This window comes from Erpetoichthys calabaricus, chromosome 4 (genome assembly GCF_900747795.2).
Source record: "Erpetoichthys calabaricus chromosome 4, fErpCal1.3, whole genome shotgun sequence".
Lineage (NCBI taxonomy): Eukaryota > Metazoa > Chordata > Cladistia > Polypteriformes > Polypteridae > Erpetoichthys > Erpetoichthys calabaricus.
The window spans coordinates 3,412,845-3,437,924 of NC_041397.2; the positions used below are offsets into that span (position 1 = coordinate 3,412,845).

The following is a 25,080-nucleotide window of genomic DNA, read 5'->3' on the forward strand; positions in this document are numbered from 1 at the left end:
TCTATCTATCTATCTATCTATCTATCTATCTATCTATCTATCTATCTATCTATCTATCTATCTATCTATCTATCTCTATCTATCTATCTTATCTATCTATCTATCTATCTATCTATATGTTCCTGCCGACTATACTAAAATTAAAATCTATGTATTGTATAGTGCCTTTCATCTATCTATCTATGTAGATGATCCTGCCGACTATACTAAAATTAAAATCTATCTATCTATCTATCTATCTATCTATCTATCTATCTATCTATCTATCTATCTATCTATCTATCTATCTATCTATCTATCTATCTTTGAACCCCCCCCTCCCCCCTGCCGCTCCCCCCCGGGTCTAAAAGGCTGATACTCTAACAGTATGAAGTGGCCATATGTGACTCATGAATGATCCAGCAGCATTTTCATATTTCATGACCTTCTTCTGCTTTTTGCTCATTTCCTGTCACCTTCCCAGCAGGGTCACACGTTTCGATCCTTCTGGATGTGACAGTTCAGTACTTCACTCTGAGGGTTGTTGTGTGTCTGGCTGAGTAACGCATTGTCACCTTTGTTGATGGTCCTTAATTTCAGCCTGAAATCCCACTGTGTTTGCTGTGCTAATGTAACTCATTAATATTCATGAGTGGGGTGGAGCCTTCAGCCAAGAAACACATTGGCTTGTAATCGAGAATCTGTTCAGAGAGTTGCAGAACAAACTGAAACTGAGCCACCTGTTGAATCGAGTGATGAGCGATGATGATGATGATGTGAATTGGTCATCAGGTGTGATGTGGACAGTGAAACTAACGCTTATGGCGCTGTAAGCCACTGTGATGTGCAGGATGACTTTGGTCAAGAGAGGTTTCACTGTGGTGTGACATTAGATTTGTGGCAAAAAAGGTAAAAGACTTGTGATCAAGTGGAAGGACCAGAGGAATGTTAGCCCCCCCATGCCCTGTTCAGAATGCAGGAAGTCTCAATATTCATGTCAGGGCAATGAGGACGTCACTAAGACCTTGCGCTGTGGTAGCCCACCATGACACAAGGGGCACATTCATCATGTGGATCAGGCAGTGACATTCTACCCTGTCATGTGCAAGCAACAGAAAAAATATTATAAAAAAATTGGGCAAAGAAATGGGCGTCTAGAGTCCCAAATGTGACGTTGGGCTGTCACTGGTAACCGATTTGAAATGTCACACAAAAGATGTGCACTAAATTTGCATCAGTACCACACTGGACACAACACCGACACATCCTATTGGAATTAGGGTCACGTTTTGGAATTTACATGTTTATGCTAGACGTGATAAGTTTTATTGCTGAAAAAAAACGTAATGTTTTTTGCTCAACAATTGGGGGGGAATTAAAAAAAATAAAGACGTTACTGCATGTTTATGTGCATGATTGTTGGACTGTACTTTCTGACTTATGGTTCATATTTTATTTGTCTATTATGATATACTGTCTCTAGTCCTTTGTGGGTGGAGCCCCGGGAGGCGGGGCCACCCAGACAGCACCACTCCTGAGCCCCTCCCTCTGGCTGTTTAGATGGGCCGAGAAGGCTCAGGAGCAGGAGGTCAGTGTGTTCTGATATTACAGGTTTTTGGTGAAATTTGTGTCTGTTATTTACTTGGAATCTGCCAACAGAGTGCACTTTGGTGCGGGCTTACTATGGATTGCCTTTGAAGGTGAACCCTTTCTGCCTCTTTTTCCTCTGTTGAGGATTTTTCTGGACTTTTTCTGTTTTTGATAAATGAACCTTTAAATTCTTTGTTGTCCTTTTTAATTCACAAGCTAGGGGTTGATGGTTATCCTCCCTCTTGTAGGGCTTTTTGATATGATTGTAGATATTTCATGCCGATTTCCCAGTTCCCCATATATATATATATATATATTTAAAATATGCATGTGTGTGTACACATATGAAAAACTTTGGGACCCCCTCTCAGCCTGCATAATAACTGAGTCTCCTTTCAACAGTAACGATAACAGTGGTATGTCTTTCATTTCCTAGGAACATCTGAGCACTGCGGTGTTTTCCGAACAAAGATTTTTAGTGACGCAGTATTTAGTTGTATGAAATGAAATCAAATGTGAAAAACTAGCTGTGCACAAATGTGGGTCCCCTTGTCATTGTGCTGATTTGAATGCCTGTCACTGCTCAATGCTGATTGGTTGATGAGCTCATTAAGCCTTGAACTTCATAGACAGGTGTGTCCCATCATGAGATATAAACGTATTTAAGGTGGTCAATTACAAGTTGTGCTTTCTTCCCTTTGACTCTCCTCTGAAGAGTGACAGCATGGGATCCTCAAAGCAACTCTCCAAAGATCTGAAAACAAAGATTGTTGAGTCTCCTGGTTTAGGGGAAGGCTACGAAAAGCCATGTCAGAGGTTTAAACGGTCAGTTTCTGTAACTGTAAGGAATGGAATCAGAAAATGGAAGGCCACAGGCACAGTTGCTGTTAAACCAGCAGGTCTGGTAGGCCAAGAAAAATACAAGAGCGGCATATGAGCAGGATTGTGAGAATGGTGACAGACAACCCACAGATCACCTCCAAAGACCTGCAGGAACATCTTGCTGCAGATGGTGTATCTGTACATCGTTCTACAATTCAGCGCAATTTACACAAAGAACATCTGTATGGCAGGGTGATGAGCAAGAAGCCCTTTGTGCACTCATGCCACAAAACAGTCGCTTGTTTTATGCCAATGCTCATTTTGGGGGCCCTACACGGTTCAGAAATGTGCAGACCCTGGATTGGGGGGAGGGGTCCAGGGGGGCAGCTCAGTAAGTTGTTCTAATAAAACGTCCGGAAAAGGCCTTAGATGACCAGTAGGCCTACATGTACGCTTGTGTGTACGCAGAGTGGTAAAATATTGATTTTGTTCTGGATCTGGTAAAGGCCGGTAATATTGGGATATTTCATGATATTATGGGGATCTTTCTGAATGAATCCGAAATGAATCTCTAAAATTAACGTTTGCTATAGTGCTATAAGTTACGACGGTGTGACAATATTATTAGGGATTTAGGTAAAGATTGTAATTTGGATAATGAATTACCATTGTTAATAAGACTAAGAGATGCACTGAACTGAATTTCCTGAATTTCACCTGTGTGATATATTAGCTTTACGTTTAACTAATAATCCAAATAATCAGATATGACAGTCTCAAAACGCACCATCCGCCACCGATCCACGTTGTGCAATGGTTTATCCTGACTGAGTGATCGCTGTTTATACATTCCCAGTCCCACGGCCACACCCCCGATTCCGTGCCTGCTGCCCCCTTGCTCCTACCCTTCCCCCTCCAGGGTGGACTCTTAAAGCCCCCTAGTGTATGTATATCTACAGTTAGGTCCATAAATATCTGGACAGACAACTTTTTTCTAATTTTGGTTCTGTACATTACCACAATGAATTGTAAATGAAACAACTCAGAAGCAGTTGAAGTGCAGACTTTCAGCTTTAATTCAGTGGGGTGAACAAAACGATGTGAGGCAACTAAAGGATTTTTTGAACACAATCCCTTCATTTCAGCTTTATTCTAAAATGGATTCAATTCATTTTTTTCCTCAGAATTCTACACACAACACCCCATAATGACAACGTGAAAAAAGTTTACTTGAGATTTTTGTAAATTTATTAAAAATAAAAAAACTGAGAAATCCCATGTACATAAGTATTTACAGCCTTTGCCATGAAGCTCCAAATTGAGCTCAGGTCCATCCTGTTTCCCCTGATCATCCTTGAGATGTTTCTGCAGCTTCATTGGAGTCCACCTGTGGTAAATTCAGTTGACTGGACATGATTTGGAAAGGCACACACCTGTCTATAGAAGGTCCCACAGTTGACAGTTCATGTCAGAGCACAAACCAAGCATGAAGTCAAAGGAATTGTCTGTAGACCTCCGAGACAGGATTGTCTCGAGGCACAAATCTGGGGAAGGTTACAGAAAAATTTCTGCTGCTTTGAAGGTCCCAATGAGCACAGTGGCCTCCATCATCCGTAAGTGGAAGAAGTTCGAAACCACCAGGACTCTTCCTAGAGCTGGCCGGCCATCTAAACTGAGCGATCGGGGGAGAAGGGCCTTAGTCAGGGAGGTGACCAAGAACCTGGTGGTCACTCTGTCAGAGTTCCAGAGGTCCTCTGTGGAGAGAGGAGAACCTTCCAGAAGGACAACCATCTCTGCAGCAATCCACCAATCAGGCCTGTATGGTACAGTGGCCAGACGGAAGCCACTCCTTAGTAAAAGGCACATGGCAGCCCGCCTTGAGTTTGCCAAATGGCACCTGAAGGAGTCTGAGACCATGAGAAAGAAAATTCTCTGGTGTGATGAGACAAAGATTGAACTCTTTGGTGTGAATGCCAGGTGTCACATTTGGAGGAAACCAGGCACCACTCATCACCAGGCCAATACCATCCCTACAGTGAAGCATGGTGGTGGCAGCATCATGCTGTGGGGATGGGAGACTAGTCAGGATAAAGGGAAAGATGACTGCAGCAATGTACAGAGACATCCTGGATGAAAACCTGCTCCAGAGTGCTCTTGACCTCAGACTGGGGCGACGGTTCATCTTTCAGCAGGACAACGACCCTAAGCACACAGCCAAGATATCAAAGGAGTGGCTTCAGGACAACTCTGTGAATGTCCTTGAGTGGCCCAGCCAGAGCCCAGACTTGAATCTGATTGAACATCTCTGGAGAGATCTTAAAATGGCTGTGCACCGACGCTTCCCATCCAACCTGATGGAGCTTGAGAGGTGCTGCAAAGAGGAATGGGCCAAACTGGCCAAGGATAGGTGTGCCAAGCTTGTGGCATCATATTCAAAAAGACTTGAGGCTGTAATTGCTGCCAAAGGGGCATCGACAAAGTATTGAGCAAAGGCTGTGAATACTTATGGACATGGGATTTATCAGTTTTGTTATTTTTAATAAATTTGCAAGAATCTCAAACTTTTTTTCACGTTGTCATTATGGGGTGTTGTGTGTAGAATTCTGAGGAAAAAATTAATTTAATCCATTTTGGAATAAGGCTGTAACATAACAAAATGTGGAAAAAGTGATGCGCTGGGAATACTTTCTGGATGCACTGTATCTATCTATCTATATATATATATAATGTTTGTATTCCCCTGTATTTATACCAGCTCTCAAGCTCAGTCAGGGTCACACAGCAAGTCAGCGGGAGGCAGGAACTGCACCTTCATCGTTGTTCTTAACCAAACTGCCTGCTAAATCTTTCACTGATAACAAAAAACATTTCTGCTGCAGGATATTCCTCTCTTCTTGTCCCCAGCCACTTTATTAGGTACACCTTAATAGTACCTGGTTGGACCCCCTTTGATGTTTCTCACATTGACATGATGGCTTCACGCAGTTGCTGCAGATTTGTCGACTGCACATCCATGATGCAAATCTCCCGTCCCACCACATCCCAAAGGTGCTCTATGGGATTGACATCTGCTAACAATGGAGGCCATTTGAGTCCAGTGAACTCATCGTCACGTTCAAGACACCAGTGTGAGATGATCTGAGCTTTGTTACGTGGCGCGTTATCCTACTGGAAGGAGCCATCAGAAGATGGCGGTTATAAAAGGTGTGGACATGGTCAGCAACAATACTCAGATAGGCATTTTAATGATTCTCAGTTTTGTACTAAGGGGCCGAAAGTGTGCCAAGAAAATATCAACCACAGCATTAGACCACCAGCAGCCTGAACCGTCGATACAAGGCAGGATGGATCTCTGCTTTCCTGTTGTGGAGCCCACCATCCGAATGTCACAGCAGAAATCGAGACTCCTCAGACCAGGTGACATTTTTCCAATCTTCTGTTGTCCAATTTTGATGAGCCCGTGTGAATTGTCACCTCAGTTGGCTGTTGTTAGCTGACAGGAGTGTCACCCGGTGTGATGGTCTGCTGCTGTAGCCCCCCACCTGCTTCAAGGTTTTTGCCATGTTATGTGTTCAGAGCTGCTCTTCTGCACCCCTCAGTTGTAATGACTGCTTATTGGAGTTCCTGTTGCCTTTCTGTCATCTCAGACCAGTCTGACCATTCTCCTCTGACCTCTGACACCAACAGAGACCTGCCACCCACCTGATATTTTCCTTTTTCCGGACTCTTCTCTGTAAACCCCAGAGATGGTTGGTTGTGTGTGAAAATCCCAGCAGATCACTCAAACCAGCAGCCGCTCCACATTCCAAGTCCCTCCACTCTCCTTTGTCTTCCTTATTCTGATGCTCAGTTTGAACCTCGGACGGTCGCCTTGACGACGTCTGTCTGCCGGAATGCTGCCCTGTGATTGGCTGATTAGAGATTTGCCTTAACGAGCAGCTGCTCAGGTGTACCTAATAAAGTGGCCGCTGCGTGTATTTCTTGTCGTCGTCTCTTTTAAACTCCACAGTCACGTTCCGCTCCTCGCCGCTCATCAGTGTACTGTGTACTTTGACGGTGAGCCCGTCCTCCATCAGCAGACGCTCCGCACTGACAGATTCAGAATGTCAATTTGTTATTCCTGGCTGCTCAGATCCAACTCTACTCTGATAAATCAAACGTTCAGGTTGGCCGCTCGGTCACAGCCACCCTGCCATGTCTTTTAATCCCGATATGGAGCCTTCCAGGGTGACCTTGACATTTCAGTGTACACTGCAGGGCCCTTTCAGTGAGGAGCTGGCACCAGGGTGATGTGGGGCACAGCAGGCAGGCAGGCAGGCTCATCTACTGTGCTCTTCATCACACAGGAGGTTCAGGGCATGGCAGCCCCCTTCTGTGTGGTGGTCTGTCAAGCGTCCGTGTTGTGGATATTCAGAGAAGCAGGCCTGCTTTGTGGATCGTCATGATCAGCGTTTTCAGATATTTAGCCAAACATTTAAAGTCACATATTTAGGTACAAATCTCTGCCTCTTACCATTAAGGGTAGCACCCCTCTCTCTTGGTGGCCACATGAATGTTTCCAGTTTGGCTCAGGTCAGCGCCTTGTTCTCCTTTTATATTGTGTGGACTGGAAGGGGGCGGGGCTTCCTTCACTTCGTGAGGGATGAAGTTGATAAGACTGTCAGTGGCAGCGCCCCCTCTCGTCCCGGGGTGGTACTACAACTACTACTACTAGACATAATGAGAAAAGCCTGAAATTCCACACACAGACACACACAAAGCACACAACACTCAGTAGGATCTCCTTCACGTCTCTCCTGACTCGGCGGGAAAGACAGTAGACGTGAGCAAAAGGGAAAAGAAATGAAAATAAAAATAAACGAAGCTACCAACACCCAGACACGAGGCAAAACTCACTGTCAGATAACAGGCAAGACATGAAAATAAACACACGAGAAGTCCAAAGTGTTTGATTTTATCTGCAGATCAGATGAGGCTCTCAGCTAAAGGCGGACCTTTTTCTTATCTGCTGATTCATTCAGGGTCATGACTCTGGAGACCACACCCCTAGTTACACGGAACTTAACCCTGACAACGGTACACAACATGGCTTCCCTGACAGGAAAAGACTACAGAACCTCAAACTTCAGTCAAAAGCCAAACAACACGTCAACAGCACTGGAGGAGCCAGCAGCAGTGATGTCAGGGTGGCCCCGCCTCTTGAGGGTTCCACCCACAAAGCACTGCTGACTTATTCAGTCCGGGCTGCTTATCAAGGTAGAGGGAGGAGCCAGCAGCAGTGATGTCAGGGTGACCCCGCCTCCTAAGAATTCCACCCACAAAGTGCTGCTGATTTATTCATTCTGGACTGCTTATCAAGCCAGAGGGAGGAGGAGCAAACAGCAGTGCTGTCAGGGTGACCCCGCCTCTTGAGGGTTCCACCCACAAAGCGCTGCTGACTTATTCATTCCAGGCTGCTTATCAAGGCAGAGGGAGGAGCCAGCAGCAGTGATGTTATAGTGACCCCGCCTCCTGAGTGCTCCACCCACAAAGTGCTGCTGACTTATTCATTCTGGACTGCTTATCAAGCCAGAGGGAGGAGGAGCCAGCAGCAGTGATGTCAGGATGACCCCGCCTCCTAATAATTCCACCCACAAAGTACTGCTGATTTATTCATTCTGGGCTGCTTATCAAGTCAGAGGGAGGAGGAGCCAACAGCAGTGATGTCAGGGTGACCCCGCCTCTTGAGGGTTCCACCCACAAAGTGCTGCTGACTTATTTATTCTGGACTGCTTATCAAGCCAGAGGGAGGAGGAGCAAACAGCAGTGATGTCAGGGTGACCCCACCTCCTGAGGGCTCCACCCACAAAGCACTGCTGACTTATTCATTCCGGGCTGCTTATCAAGGTAGAGGGAGGAGCCAGCAGCAGTGATGTCAGGGTGACCCCGCCTCCTAAGAATTCCACCCACAAAGTGCTGCTGATTTATTCATTCTGGACTGCTTATCAAGCCAGAGGGAGGAGGAGCAAACAGCAGTGATGTCAGGGTGACCCCACCTCCTGAGGGTTCCACCCACAAAGCGCTGCTGACTTATTCATTCCGGGCTGCTTATCAAGGTAGAGGGAGGAGCCAGCAGCAGTGATGTCAGGGTGACCCCGCCTCCTAAGAATTCCACCCACAAAGTGCTGCTGACTTATTCAGTCCGGGCTGCTTATCATGGCAGAGGGAGGAGGAGCCAGCAGCAGTGATGTTAGAGTGACCCCGCCTCCTGAGGGCTCCACCCACAAAGTGCTACTGACTTATTCATTCCAGGCTGCTTATCAAGGCAGAGGGAGGAGCCAGCAGCAGTGATGTTATAGTGACCCCGCCTCCTGAGTGCTCCACCCACAAAGTGCTGCTGACTTATTCATTCTGGACTGCTTATCAAGCCAGAGGGAGGAGGAGCAAACAGCAGTGATGTCAGGGTGACACCACCTCTTGAGGGTTCCACCCACAAAGTGCTGCTGATTTATTAATTCTGGGCTGCAGTGCTTATCAAGCCAGAGGGAGGAGGAGCCAGCAGCAGTGATGTCAGGATGACCCCGCCTCCTAATAATTCCACCCACAAAGTACTGCTGATTTATTCATTCTGGGCTGCTTATCAAGTCAGAGGGAGGAGGAGCCAACAGCAGTGATGTCAGGGTGACCCCGCCTCTTGAGGGTTCCACCCACAAAGTGCTGCTGACTTATTTATTCTGGACTGCTTATCAAGCCAGAGGGAGGAGGAGCAAACAGCAGTGATGTCAGGGTGACCCCACCTCCTGAGGGCTCCACCCACAAAGTGCTGCTGACTTATTCATTCCGGGCTGCTTATCAAGACAGATGGAGGAGGAGCCAGCAGCAGTAATGTTAGAGTGACCCCGCCTCCTGAGGGCTCCACCCATGAAGAACAAGGAAGAGAACTGCATTTACAGGGACAGCACACAATCATCACGTCACACAGAAATAAACAGGAAACAACAACAAAAAAACTAAAATTCACACAAATGCAACCTGACCCACCCGTAACAGCAGAGTCATCCTGCTAACGCACCTTTAACATCAGTGGGTCACTGATGTTCTACAAGATTATATTGTGCAGCGGGCTGAAATCAGGGTGCAGGACACAGTTGGTTGCTTGGGGTGCCAACCGGGTGAAAAAGCCCATTTAATTTGAACAAATACACAAAAGAAGTGGAAAAATATGCAGAGAAGAGGCCGTTGGTTCGGATTGGCTGTTGTCGCAGATCAGTTTCCTTGTCCTGGTTTGCCATCGCTTGGTGTAGATGTATCCTCGAAAATCTGAGGGTGCCCACCCTGTGATAAGTTCAACTGACCTCCACACTCTCTGTGGGGCTGTGAGCTCCTGCTGCTCCCACACCAGGCGGTGAAACTACCTGCTCACATTGCCTTCCACTTATTTCTATTCCAGAAGGTGACACGGGTTAGTCTAGAAGACTCGGGCAACATCTCAGTGATCAAAGCACCTTCTCTTCAACAATCCTAGGAAACGGTGGGAAAAGGACCTTTCGATTAACACCTTAGGAGAGTAGAGGAGTAAGGCAGACAAGAGAAAGGAATTCCCGGATGACCCCAAGTCTTTTGTTCATTGGACAGACAAAGTTATAAGTGCAGCACTTTGGACATCACAGGATCACAGTGTCAGGCATTAGAAGGGCAGAACTACAGTAAAATATGGCGGCGCTGGCGTTATCAGATGGGGTTGCTCTGGATGGAACCCATGAAATCTGCACACTTTTCCGGAATATTCCGTTTGTCTGTCTGTGACCTGTGAAGCTAAAACACTATTGGGCTGTGCATCAGGACGATGAGCCAAAACACAAACGTAAGCTCATAACTGAAGGACTCAGAAGTTTTGGAGTCCTGAGTTGGTCCTGAAGTGTGCAGTTCACATTCAAAAGCAGATCTGCCAGGGGTCCCGAATTTCTCAATGCCAAGGCGGATATCAAATTGTACAGAGCGTTTAGCTGGTGGTTCATCCAATCAATTAAATAGGGGGGGGCATGATGGGGGGCAATTACTTTATCACATCAGAGTACTCCTTGAATAAAGAAAGTGATGACTTCAGTGTCCACTCTGGTTGCCCTTCTCTAATATTGCATTTTCTGTGAAGGTGACTGTGTAAAATATTCAAAAATAGGATTTCTGGCAGGGGGCAGATACTTTTTCACAGTGCTGTGATTGTTAAACTAAGAAACCCAACAGACCCTTCGCTTTCATTTTGAGCAGTTAAGTAAGTCGTGGAAAAAGTGGCTTTAATGCGGGGTCTCTGAGTTCAATTGTGTTTGGTGGGTTTCCAGGATTTCAGCTCCATGCCTTCCTCTTCATGAGGGTCTCCAGAAATCGTCTTCCACATTTAAGGCACAGAAGAGCAGAAATAAAGTTCTGCTTACGGCTGTCATAGCAAAATGTGAGGAGTTATATGAAAGGCACTATATGCTTGATAAAGAGCCGGGTGTCATCGTCCTCCTCCCTTGGTGACCAGATGGCCCCTGTGAGCGGACGGCCACCAGCTCCACTGCTACTGTGATTTAATTAGGCTTCTCGTCTCAGGATCTGCAGGAGCTGCCCATTGGCATTCCTGTCACGTGCGGGGCGCAGTGCAGCTCTGCATTCGCTTTCAGCTGATGTCCTAATGATGGGCTTCTTGTTTAAATGCAGCTGTTCAGACTTTGGACTGCCGTCCCTTTGACCGGAGCCAGCGGAGCGGCACGATAGACCGGCGGTCCTTAAAGCTCTCGCTTCTCGCTTTTCTTATTCTGCCGTCTGTCTGTGTACTGTGGACATGGTGACCCTGTGAGTGCACAGCGTGATGTCACTCTCTGCTGAAACATGAACTTTAGCTGGGTGGGCGACTCCACATTGTGTGAGGGGGCACAGGTGAAAACGTGAGAGAAATGAATGAGTGAGGGGAAATGTGAATGGGTGCGAAGAAATGCATGAAAGAGTATGAGTGAAGAAATGAACGTGTGAACGAGTGAATGTCTGAGTGATGCAATGGGAGCAAAAGAGTGATAAGATAAGCAGAAGGGGATGAGTGAATACAGGAACACAGGAGCGAGTGAACGGAAATAAGTGAACCCATGAATGAGTGCAGGTGTGGATGAGTGAACGGGTATAATTAAATGCATGAAAGAGAAATGAGTGAATAAATGGATGGATGAATGAATGAATGGGTGAATTTGTAAATGAGTGAATGCATGAATGATAAATTAATAAATAAGTGAATGGGTATGAGTGACTGCCTGAATCAGTGAGTGAATGAATGTGTATATGAAGGAAATAAATGACAGGGCTAATGACAGAATGAGAGAATGGGTGTGGAGAGGAGACATGTGAGGATACAACTTCTGTCTATCTATTATATAGTGCCTTTCATATCTATCTATCTATCTATCTATCTATCTATCTATCTATCTATCTATCTATCTATCTATCTATCTATCTATCTATCTATCTATCTATCTATCTATCTATCTATCTATCATATAGTGCCTTTCATATCTATTATATAGTGCCTTTCCTATCTATCTATCTATCTATCTATCTATCTATCTATCTATCTATCTATCTATCTATCTATCTATCTATCTATCTATCATATAGTGCCTTTCATATCTATTATATAGTGCCTTTCAAATCTATCTATCTATCTATCTATCTATCTATCTATCTATCTATCTATCTATCTATCTATCTATCTATCTATCTATCTATCTATCTATCTATCTATCTATCGTGCCTTTCTTGTCCTGCTGGTCACACAGTACTTTTCATATTTGTGCCCATGACAGTAATCACCTTATCATCCTCCTATGTATTAATTGTGTAGTGCCTTTCTTCAATATCTGTCAGTTATATAGTTCCTTTCGTATGTAAATCTAGCTGTCATATTACACTTTACACATCCATCAGTGATATAGCGCCTTTCCTTTCTGTCTGTTACACAGCACCTTTCACATCTCATACATGGAGTCTTTCCTGTCTGTCTGTCTGTCTGCTGCATTACAGTTTTAACTTCAGTTGTATGTACGTATGTGGTGTCTTTCTCTCTCTCTCTCTCTCTCTGTTCCTATCTTATCTTCCATTCCCAACTCTCTCTGTCTGTCACCAACTCCCTTTTTCTGGTGGTCCTGTACAGGGGTCTGACATACCTTGAGACCCCCTTTGTCTTTTCTCTGTGTGTATCGCACGCTCACCAGATAACTAGAATTTCCAGTCCATTCCCACAAATTCTTTTCTTTTTTTTTTTTCCATGGATTTCCGTCCGGCTTGTTGCTAGTCTCTCTTTTTCTCTCTCTCTCTCTCTTTCTCTCTTTCTCTCTCTCTCTCTCTTTCTCTCTTTCTCTCTCTCTCTCTCTTTTCTCTCTTTTTATTCCTCGATCCTCTTCTCTTTTCTCTGCTTCCCACTGTGCTTATGTGGCTCACATTTTCAAAGCCGGAGTGCGGGTTGCCGGCAGTTTGCCGTGATAATTGATGGGCATGCGGGACCTCGGATGTGAGCACCGGTCCCTTCCATATGAATGGTGCCAGGCCTCTGATTTATGAGGTCCATTAGCAGTTGAACTAATGAAAAGTGGATTCCTGGCATTCAGACTCCGCGAATTCCTGAGTGGTTTGCTTTGTTCCAAGTCTTTGTGCTCATCCAGCTATGGCGTGCCAGCCTGAGGTGACTGTAAGAAGTGTGGCAACCGATGAGAGGTGTTTGTAGGCTGGCACTGCCCACCATGGTTCATGAGGCTAAGGGTGGACTGTGAATGGCTGCCCGGTTTTTTGGGTTTTTATTTTTCAGCTTTGCTTGATGCCAACTTCCCGACACTATGATCTCTTGCCGTGTTTGAATCTGCCGCTTCTACGATTTCTATTTCGGTGCTCGTTGTGCTGGTCTTGTCTGTCCAATCCATGGAGGATACGTGATCAGAAAGTCGACCTTTCATGTGCCACGTGAATCGTCAGATTGGTGGGCTCTGCTGAGGTACCAGCCTGAGAAGCTCACATGGGTGGCTTGTCTCTTTATGGTGATGTGGAGATGAGTGTTTTGTGGTGGGGGAAAAAATTAAAGAAAGGCATTGAACAAAGCCGAGCTGCAGTATCTCCAGAGACCCCCAGCAGCGTGTCAGCCCCCATCATCATCAGGGCATGGGGTGGGGGTGACGATTATGAAAGCCACGACAAAGATGGACGCCGAGTTTGAGGAAGGTCCTCATCTGCATGCAGTGCAAGTGACTGAGGTGCAAAGCCAAATCCGCATAAGTGCAGGAGGATTAAATGAACACTTTGGAAAATAAGTGAATAAATAATCCTAAGGAAAAACAAACATAATAGCGTCACGTCCAATAACTGCCACAGCGAGTACAATCCGCCATAAAAGAACAGGAACATCCTGAGTGAGAACAAAGACCACCCTCTGCTGCAACGCCTGGTGATGCCCGCGGCTGGCCCACTCCCTCGGACCTGGGATATCCATAGTCATGAAAGCAGGACGGACTTGCGGCAGTGAGGGCAACAAGAGTGAGTGCAGATGGGCCAAGTGCTTTCCTTTGCAATGCCAGCGGGGGTCCGATAACCAAGTGCGGTGCCGTTTCTTATATAAAACAATAATAAATTACCTGATAAAATTCAAAGCACTGTGAAGAAGTTAAAGTCAATAAGTAAAGGTCATCAGTAAGCATTCAGGATTCTGTAAAACACAAGGGTGAGAAACGGCATGAAAATCCTCTGCAAGGTGCCCCTTCATCTCACTCCAGTGTTGTCGACTGTCATCTTCATCACTCTGTGCCATCTCACTGGACACGAAGTCCAAATTCCTCACCAACTCAGTGCACTTCTGGTAACTGGGCCTGCAGTTGGTCCACCAACAGCTCGATGTCATCTTCAAATTGCAGGTCTGTGACCACCCTTCTCTGAAGTGTCACACCCCCAAGGTCTTGCACTTCCTCCTTTTCCATGATTTTATTCTAGAATTGTAGTAATTAATAGAGGAGGACCAATTTTTCTTGGGTCACCTTGTCTGCTGCCTGTATCCACCTTAATTAAAGGATAAGTGTCTGCGTGACCGTCTGGTTGCTGTGTCACAAACATTTGTAGCAGTAACATGCACTGAATTTCTCATTCCAACAGATGGCGCATTGCAAACATTTCAACCCATCTTAGTCTGGTAGCACAGCCAGTCCACTTTATTAAAGGGATAAGGGTCTGTGTGTCTCCCTGCATGTCTGTCCAGTGGCTATGTCTCTGTCATTTCAACAGACGGTGCATCAGAAGCGTTAACACCGCTTTTGCAAATCCCATACCAAACGGCATATAACAGAGACATATGCATTGCCTTTGTCATTCCAGCAGATGCCGCATTTCACCCCATCTCAGTCTGGTAGCATGGCCAGTCCACCTTAATAAAGGGATTAAGGTCTGTGTGTCTCCCTGTGTGTCTATCCAGCGGCTATGTCTCTGTCATTTCAACAGATTATGCATCAGAATAATAAATAATAATAATAATTCATTACATTTATATAGCGCTTTTCTCAGTACTCAAAGCGCTATCCACACAGGGAGAAACCGGGAGGCAAACCCACAATCTTCCACAGTCTCCTTACTGCAAGGCAGCAGCACTACCACTGCGCCACCTGTGAGGACGTTAACACCGCTTTTACAAATCCCATACCAAACAGCATATAATAGAGACATATGCATTGCCTTTGTCATTCCAACAGATGCCGCATTTCACCCCATCTCTGTCTGGTAGCATGGCCAGTCCACCTTAATAAAGGGATAAGGGTCTGTGTGTCTCCCTGCGTGTCTGTCCAGTGGCTATGTCTCTGTCATTTCAACAGACAGTGCATCAGAAGCGTTAACACCACTTTTACAAATCCCATACCAAATGGCATATAATAGGGACATATGCATTGCCTTTGTCATTCCAACAGATGCCGCATTTCACCCCATCTCAGTCTGGTAGCATGGCCAGTCCACCTTATTAAAGGGATAAGGGTCTGTGCGTCTCCCTGTGTGTCTATCCAGCGGCTATGTCTCTGTCATTTCAACAGATGATGCATCAGAATAATAAATAATAATAATAATTCATTAAATTTATATAGCGCTTTTCTCAGTACTCAAAGCGCTATCCACACAGGGAGGAACCGGGAAGCGAACCCACAATCTTCCACAGTCTCCTTACTGCAAGGCAGCAGCACTACAACTGCTCCACCTGTGAGGACGTTAACACCGCTTTTACAAATCCCATACCAAACGGCATATAATAGAGACATATGCATTGCCTTTGTCATTCCAACAGATGCCGCATTTCACCCCATCTCTGTCTGGTAGCATGGCCAGTCCACCTTAATAAAGGGATAAGTGTCTGTGTGTCTGCTTATGTGTCTGTCCAGTGGTTATGTTTCTGTCATTCCAACAGGTGGTGCATCACTGCTTTTACGACTCCCATACCAAACAGCATATAACAGAGGCTTATGCATTGCCTTTGTCATTCCGACAGAAGGAGCTTTACAAATGTTTAAATCCATCTCAGTCGAGTAGCACAGCCAGTCCACCTAAATAAAGGAATAAGTGTCTGTCTAGTGGCTATGTTTCTGTCATTTCAACAGGTGGTGCGTCACATGCATTAACACTGCTTTTTTGAATCCCATACCAAATGGCATATAACAGAACCACATGCATTGCCTTTGTCTTTCTAAAAGATGGCAGATCACAAACATTATCAATAATATATTTTACTCCTGCAAATGTTTGTGCTGTGCCATCTGTTGGAATGACAAATGCAGTACATTTTATTATGACATGCCTTACAAAATACAATCCGATAGATGGTGTACTACAAGCACTAATGCTGAGGTCTGCATTGATTACTTAGGTTTTAATCTGTCTTAGTTTGGAAGCACTGCCAGTCCACCTTAATAAAGGGAGGTCAGCCTGTGTGTTTGTGTGTCTGCCTGTGTGTCTGTCTAGTCACTCTGTCTCTGTCATTCCAACAAATGGTGCATCACAAACATTGCATTACAAAATACATTCCAATAGATGGTGTACTGTAAACGTTAATGCTGAGGTGTACATGGATTAGTTAAATTCCAGTCCATCTTAGATGGGTAGTACAACTAGTCCACTTTAATAAAGGAATGTGTCTGTGTGTCTGTCGAGTGGCTATGTCTCTGTCATTTCAACAGGCAGTGCATCACAAGCATTAACACCGCTTTTACAAATCCCATACTAAATGGCATATAACAGAGACATATACATTACCTTTTTCATTCCAAAACATGGCACATTTCACCCCATCTCAGTCTGGTAGCTCTGCCAGTCCATTTTTTAATAAAGGGGTACATGTCTGTGTGTCTGGCCAGTTGCTATGTCTTTTGTCATTTTAACAGGTGGTGCATCACAAGTGTTAACACTGCTTTTACAAATCCCATACCAAACGACATGTAACAGAGACATATGCATTGCCTTTGTCATTCCAACAGATGGCACATTTCACCCAATCTTAGTCTGGTAGCACAGCCAGTCCAGCTTAATAAAGGGATAAGTGTCTGTGCGTCTGTCTGTGTTTCTGTCCAGTGGTTATGTTTCTGTCATTCCAGCAGGTGGTGCATCACCACTTTTTCGACTCCCATACCAAACGGTATATAACAGAGACATATGCATTACCTTTTTCATTCCAAAACATGGCACATTTCACCCCATCTCAGTCTGGTAGCTCTGCCAGTTCATTTTTTAATAAAGGGGTAAGTGTCTGTGTGTCTGGTCCATTGGCTATGTCTCTGTCATTTCAACAAGTGGTGCATCACAAGTGTCAACACTGCTTTTATGAATCCCATACCAAATGGCATATAACATTGACATATGCATTGCATGTATCATTCCAACACAAGATACATCATAAAAAATTTTAGTAATGCATTTTATTAGTGCAAATGTCTGTGATGCGCCATCTGTTGGAATGACAAACTCCAAAAACTCCCAAAATGAACTCCATCAGATGGGGCACTGCAAACATTAATGCTGTGGTCTAGTTCTAGTGGCTCCCTGTTTGTTGTCCGTTTCCTGGCCCTGAGCTTTTTTTGGGTGGTCCCTGGTTGATGACCCCCCCCCCATATTGTCTATATTATTATTTCTTCTCACCTTCTATGCCGTGTACTTTAAAATCTCCTGCCTTTCTCTTTCTCACTTGTTGGGCTGGCTGTCACCTTCAAAGCCAACACTGGTGGCTCTGCCGCTCTATTGACTCAGAACACACCAGACACTGAGCTTGTCACTGAAATATTTATTTCATAATTAATTATTTATTTTGAAAAAAAAAGTACATTAAAATATTTATGCCGCTGCCTTAGTACTAATGTTTGTCACTGAAAACCTGACATGTCAAAATCAGAGTGTTTTCAAAATCTTGTTCTTTTAAAACGTATAAATATTGTAAATTGAATAGACAATTTACTTTTTTAAAATTTTTGACTCAAGATGGCCGCAGCGGCCCTGCAGTGTGCTGCTGCTCCGGGACATGTGGGATGCTGGGTGCTTCTGGCTGGAGGTCCTGATTCTGGGATGGATTTTATTCTGTGGGGTGGGCAATAGTTCAGATGGTCCCTGAGAATTCTGGGAAGTTTGTCCAATTCAATTTTATATAGCGCCTTTACCACTGGTCGTTAGCCCAAAGTACACCAGCAGGTATCTGTGGTCTGAACACACTGGCTGAGAGTCTCACATTAAGGTGAGACAGCAGCCATAAGTGGGCAATGTGTTTTTGATTTATGGGCTGCTGACTGGTTTATCAAATCCACGCACGATCACCACACAGTCTCCTTGTCATGAGGTTCTGAGACCCGGTCTGCCTGTCTTAGTGGGCTCCCGGTGATCTTCTGACTGACAAATACGTTCCTCATGGTGAGCTAATGAGGTAATGGGAGCCCATTCTGCATGCCAATTATTGGCCGATCAAGATGCACCTCCGTGTCGATGCTTCTGCCAACCTTGGGTGTAAAATGTTAGCAGGCACACGGCAGGGCGGGCAGACTGGTGCAGCTGTGGCCAAAGACCACCACCCACTGTATGGCGCTGGTCTTGACCAACATCACAGCTGGGTCTTCAGCGAGGAACACCAGCCAGAACTTACATTTATAGTTCCATTGGACTAAAATAGGTCAATTAAAAGGCGCTATATAAAATAAAGCCATATATATTAGAAATATAAATAGGAAAAACACTATAATAGCAATACGGAGTAGATAAATGTGAAATAAGCTGTATGGACAGATAGGTAGCAAAGGCACTATACAAGAAATTAACAGTAGACGTAATGATTACCATGGCGGGAGGGGGACTGCACTGCAAAATAAGAAGGGACCCTTGTAGCTTTTTAGGGTCCTGATTGTCCTCTGTGCTGAGTTCATTGGATTAGGATTAGGGTGCCATGATAAGTGAGCCAAGACTGTCTCACCTTGGAACACCTGTCTGGCTGTTCATTGAGTCAGCCTGAGCCACTAGGGGGCAACATTATCAAGTAATTAAGCAAGTTAAGAGTCCCTGTTTGACTCTGTCATTTACAAATCCAATGCCTTAGCCACTAGTCTGGTAACACAGCCAGTCCAGCATAATAAAGGGATAAGTGTCTGTGTGTCTGTCCAGTGGCTATGTCTCTGTCATTTCAACAGGCGGTGCATCACAAGTGTTAACACTGCTTTTACGAATCTCATACCAAGTGGCATACAGCAGAGACATATCCATTGCATTTATCATTCCAGCAGAAGGTGCATGAAAAACATTTGTAGTAATGCATTTTATTGCATTTTAGTGATGCACCATTTGTTGGAACGAAAAACTCAGTGCATTTTATTATGACATACATTACAAAATATACTCCAACAGATGGGGCACTGCAAACATTAATGGTCTAGTTCTAGTGACTCCCTGTTTGTTGTCCTTTTTCTGGTCCTGAGCTCTTTTTGGGTGGTCCCTGGTTAACAGACCCCCCACCCCCCCACACTATTTTGGCTATATTATATCTTCTCACCTTCCATGCCGTATTCTATAAAATTCTCTTTCTCACTTGTTGGGCTGGCTGTCACCTTATTGTCCTCTGTGCTGAGTTAATTGAATTAGGGTTAAGGTGCCATGATAAGTGAGCAGCACTACCTCACCTTGGAGCATCATCTTCTGTCTGGCTGTTTGAGTCAGCGCTTTACAGTTCAGTGCCTGATCCACTAGGGGGCAACATTATCAAGTAAGAAAGCAAGTTAAGAGTCCCTCTTTGGCTCTGTAGTTTACAAATCCAATGCCTTAGCCACTAGGGGGCAACACTTCCAGGCAAGAAGACACCCTTAAGTGTTGCAGATAGTAAATTTATGCCTTAGCCGCTAGGGGGCCACACTGCCATGAATAAGAAGAAATACGGAGCAGTTGATAGGCTTATTAGCTGTGCTACCTGTCTATGATGGGTTCAAATCCAAATAATTGACTTAGATGTCAGCACTAACGTTTCAAGTGCACCATCTAATGCAATATATTTTGTAATGCGCATACTAATAAAATGCATTGTCATTTACCATTCCAACAGATGGCACATCACAAATATTTTTAGCGATAAAATGCATTGCTACAAATTTTTGTGATGAACCATCTGCTGGAATGACAAGTGCATGCACATTTCTCTGTTATATGTCATTGGGAAGGGGTTTCATTTAGTGATTTGATGCACCATCTGCTGGAATTGCAAATGAAAGACGCTATATAAACAAAATGTATTATTATTATTGTTAAATGCAGCACGGCTCTGCCTCCTGAGGCCCCACCTACACAGCATCAGACAGACCCCTATAAAGAGTTGGGGTGCCACCCTGGTGACCCCCTTATAAATTAAATTTAAAAGGTCAGAAATAAAACACACAGTAATTGCAGAGACGGCGTTTCAATTCTCAGTTGATTTCAAGATGGCGGATCTTCAAGTAGGAAGTGGCAGGTCCAGCTGGTTGGACACTGGAAGTGACATCAGTGGTGTCGCAGCTGTCAATCTTCTGGTCTGCGGAGGTAGGAAGAGAGAAGGCTTTTGGACACAGCGCCACCCCCTGGACTGGCAAGGAATTACAATCACCAGAACCCTTTAGCACATGCATGTGGCACAGGGCGTATTTAGGTTTTTCTTGTAAGTAACATAAGAAAATGAAAGAAGAATTTGAATTTAACAGACACAAATACAAGCCTGGGACGAGACCCTGGAATGAAGCACAATACACACCATGAAATATTCAAAATCTATTGACTGATCTCTTTAAGTAGGCGGCCGTCCTGCTGAAGACCACCTGCTGGACCCCAGGAGCCCACGCTTCCTGCATGCGTTTGGTCGTCCTGATGTGCCGCCCGCCCTCTCCCAGCCCGGCAGATGTTGAATCTGATTGGGCCCCTGTCCTGTCAATCACACCTGGTCCAACGTAGAGGTGAGCTGACCTGCTTCTAGCACCTTCTGTGTGGATTGAGGGCGTTTAGTCAGCTCTCCGAAGGACTTCACTAAAGCGAGGGTGTAGGCTCGCAGTTCCATCAGGCTGCAGTAGCAGGCGCTATACTGATTTTGTGCACAGGTGAATTGTGGATCTTTCTTTAACATTTCCAAGCAAAGTCTGAGGTTTACTGCAGCGCCGCTGTTTGAGGACACTCGCTACAGTATAGGGCCAGCGTGAAGACATCTGAACGAGCAAAGTCACAAACCGTCACCTTGTCATAGCAACACTGGGGTGGGCTCTCTGGAGTGGTGAATTTCTAAATGGCATCCTCTTCTTTGTATTTTTTATTATTTTGTAAGCTCCATGTCCAATTAGTCCAGCAGACACACAGCAGACCGGACGGCTCGTCCACGCAGATGGAAGCCAGAAGATCACCAACAGCTTAATGTACCGTGGGCTGTGGTGGCACTTTGAGCTTTTTTAGGAAATAATTTGGCTCTTTCCTAAGTGCTTCATTTTTAAACCTCTGTCTTTTTAATTTCCGACAGCTTTGGTTGAAAATTGTCAGGAAAATGTGAGGCTCTAAAGGTCTGCGTGTCACAACTGGAACGGAAAAGATAAGAACTGGAGTTGAGTGACAAAAAAAACAGCCGGCTCAGTGTGTGCAAGTCAAAGAGCAGAGTCGCCCCCCCAACCCCTCCTCTAGGACCGCCTATTAAAATGATCAATTGGGGGGGGCACGTATGTGGATAGAGAGCACAAATAGGAGAATTCACACACACACAAAAAGGCCTGGCGCAGATGCTACTCAGCTGAACGACGCTGACGCTACAGCAGCATGGCATTCATTCGGTGGCAGCGGGTGCCTGTCACCCTGGCACTAATCACACAAGTTCTGCTTCTCCATTTTTAACGCAACTTCTACCAAAACTGCAAATAGACCAGAATAAAAAAAGAAAAAGTGTCACCTAAGCCGCAGTGTGACATCACGGGACGAAGTTGCCATTCTTATGTCCTACTGGCCTGCTGGTCAAAAGTGCATTGAAGTGAACTCAATGGGGCGGAACTGCAGTCTCCAGACCACGCCCCCCTACTGACATCACTTCCGCCTAATCCCATTGGACCCTCCTCTTCCTGCCTGCTACATATAAAGCCAACCACTTGCCTCCCACAGTTAGTCCCGGCTTGGACTCCATCTTGGTAGGCCACACTCTCTAGCCATAACATTATTTAGTTAAAGTATTAATTCATGGGGTGGGACCCCAAACCTTTTTTCCCAATCTCTTGTGCTTCTTCCACTATATATATATATATATATATATATATATATATAATATATGTGTGTGTGTATGTATATACTGTATATATATATATATATATATATATATATATATATATATATATATATATATATATAGTGCCCTGCAGTGGGCTGGCGCCCTGCCCAGGGTTTCTTTCCTGCCTTGCGCCCTGTGTTGGCTGGGATTGTCTCCAGCAGACCCCCGTGACCCTGTAGTTAGGATATAGCGGGTTGGATGATGGATGGATGGATATATATATATATATATATATATATATATATATATATAATAAATATATATAAATATAATATTATCACACACATGTGCATGGGAGGCAGCTATAGGGCCTGAATGAGGGCAATTCCACACCAGACCAGGGGTGGCGGTGTGTGCTGATCCTTTCTCTCCTTCCACTGCAGACCGATTACAGGGAAATTCTGCCTGCTCCCAATGACCTCACTTCCTGTTCCAGGCACTGATGACCTCACTTCCTCTACTCCGCCTTAAAACCGCCATCTTTGCCTCATCAAGTCAGTTCTCTTTTTAAACTCCAATCTGCGCCCATCCGTCCTCTTTATCCAACAATTTTGCAACCAGGAAAAGCTATATAGGTGGCTGCCCCAAACATTTTTACGACTCTTTTGTTTCATCTTTGACAATATATATTACAGGTACATCTCAATAAATTTGAATATCATTGAAAAGATCTATCTATCTAAAAGTTACTTAATTTCATTAATTTAATTCACAAAGTCGTGGAGTTTGCATGTTCTCCCCGTGTCTGCGTGGGTTTCCTCCCACAGTCCAAAGACATGCAGGTTAGGTGCATTGGCGGTCCTAAATTGTCCTTAGTTTGTGCGTGTCCTGTGGTGGGTTGGCACCCTGCCCGAGGATTGGTTCCTGCCTTGTGCCCTGTGTTGGCTGGGATTGGCTCCAGCAGACCCCCTTGACCCTGTGTTCGGATTCATTGGGTTGGAAAATTGATGGATGGATGGATGAATTTGAAGAGCACCTTCCTCAAAAAACACACCATCCAAATGTGTTGGACAAAATATGTGAGATGCAGTATTAAAAGAATGCCAGTCCATGTGGTGTTATATAGCGCCTTTATCATAGTGGTTCTGTGATGCACTCTGTGGGGCCGACTCCTGCTTTGCACCCTGTGTTGGCTGGGATTGGCTCCAGCAGACCCCCGTGACCCTGTAGTTAGGATATAGCGGGTTGGATAACGGATGGATTGAACCGAGTCATCAGTAGGAATAGTTGGAGTCCCTGGTGTCACTATCACCCCCTGCTTGTGACGCTCTGTTCTGTCAGCTGGCGCTGCCACAAACTTCTCTTTAGGGCTTCGATCAAAAGCAGCGCAAGCAGGATTGTGATTTAGTGTAACTTTTTACATACAGAGTCAATGTTTACGCGTTTAATGAGTTGTACCGAAAAGAAATAATATGGGGAACTGCGGCCAACACCCAGCCGGTCTATGGTCTGTCCACGGAGGAGCCCGTCACTGAGCTGCACAAACGTTTAAACTGTCATTCATGGCCTGTGTTGTGCTCTGGGCTTTAAGTTGGCCAGTGAGCTTGAATTGGGCCGGTGGGCTTCAAGTGGCCTGTTCCTGATTTGTGACCCGCAGTGTAGTGGTCATCACCTGCAAGGGGACACCCCAGTTCTCCAGAAACACCACCACCAAGGACCCCAGTCACTTCTCCTGTTGTACATGTACTTATGTACTTCATATATATATATATGTATATATATATATATATATATATATATATATATATATATATATATATATATGTGTGTAAGATCAGCAGTCTGGGTTGGGGCATCCATACCCCACCCCTTCCCCAGGAAATTTATAACGTATTTAAAACTGCAATGTGAGGAGTAACAAGAAGCCGACAGATTGGGGAGTACTGCGTGTGCCCAAGGGCACAATTCACTAAGCCAGACTTTCGATCATCCGTGTCGGCCTTCACTTTGCATGAAACAAATGCGTTTCCTTCTCAGAGCTCAGCATAAAAAGATGCCATGTCTGGGAAAAGCCCACCTGCTACAGCATTCTGATCAACAAATATCGACAAATAATAAAAAATGAAAATATAATAAGGGCGGCATGGTGGCGCAGTGGGTAGTGCTGCTGCCTCGCATTTGGGAGACCTGGGGACCTGGGTTTGCTCTTCCCGGGTCCTCCCTGTGTGGAGTTTGCATGTTCTCCCCGTGTCTGCGTGGGTTTCCTCCCACAGTCCAAAGACATGCAGGTTAGGTGGATTGGTGATTCTAAATTGGCCCTAGTGTGTGCTTGGTGTGTGGGTGTGTTTGTGTGTGTCCTGCGGTGGGTTGGCACTCTGCCCAGGATTGGTTTCTGCCTTGTGCCCTGTGTTGGCTGGGATTGGCTCCAGCAGACCCCCGTCACCCTCTGTTCGGATTCAGTGGGTTGGCAGATGGATGGATGGATGGATGAAAATATAATAATCCTTTTTTCTCAAACATCACCAAATTTCAATCAGTTCCATCGAGACATTCTTAAGATTTTGGGGTATTTGTTTTTATTTTGTTTTGCTTTTGATTGGGTTACCTGTAATTATCAATATATTGAAATGTCCTCTCTTAGTGGATACCTACTGCCATAGATGTGCCATCCTGACAAACTGCACCTTTTAAACTAAACGGGAAACAGCCAGTCAGCCAGTCCATCAGTTTTATTGCTTTATGTGTTACCTGCCCTGGAGCCTAAGGAGGGGGGGGGGGGGGCACCTGGTTAAGCACTTGGGGTGCCAGCCTAAGAAAGCTGGTATATAAGGTTAAAGCTGCAGCTTTGGCATCTCCTTTTGTGAGTCCTGATGCTGAATGTTTAAAGTGTTTTCTGCTGTGTCTCCTTCATGTGGAGCCTAAGGAGGGAGGCCCACCATGTTATGCTGTTGGGG

General features: G+C 45.0%; 1 protein-coding gene across 4 annotated transcripts in view; it reads left to right on the forward strand.

The window, feature by feature from the left end:
• Positions 1-25,080, forward strand: part of stxbp5l (syntaxin binding protein 5L) — a 553,303-nt gene that overhangs the window by 80,461 nt on the left and 447,762 nt on the right. The window lies entirely within an intron of this gene.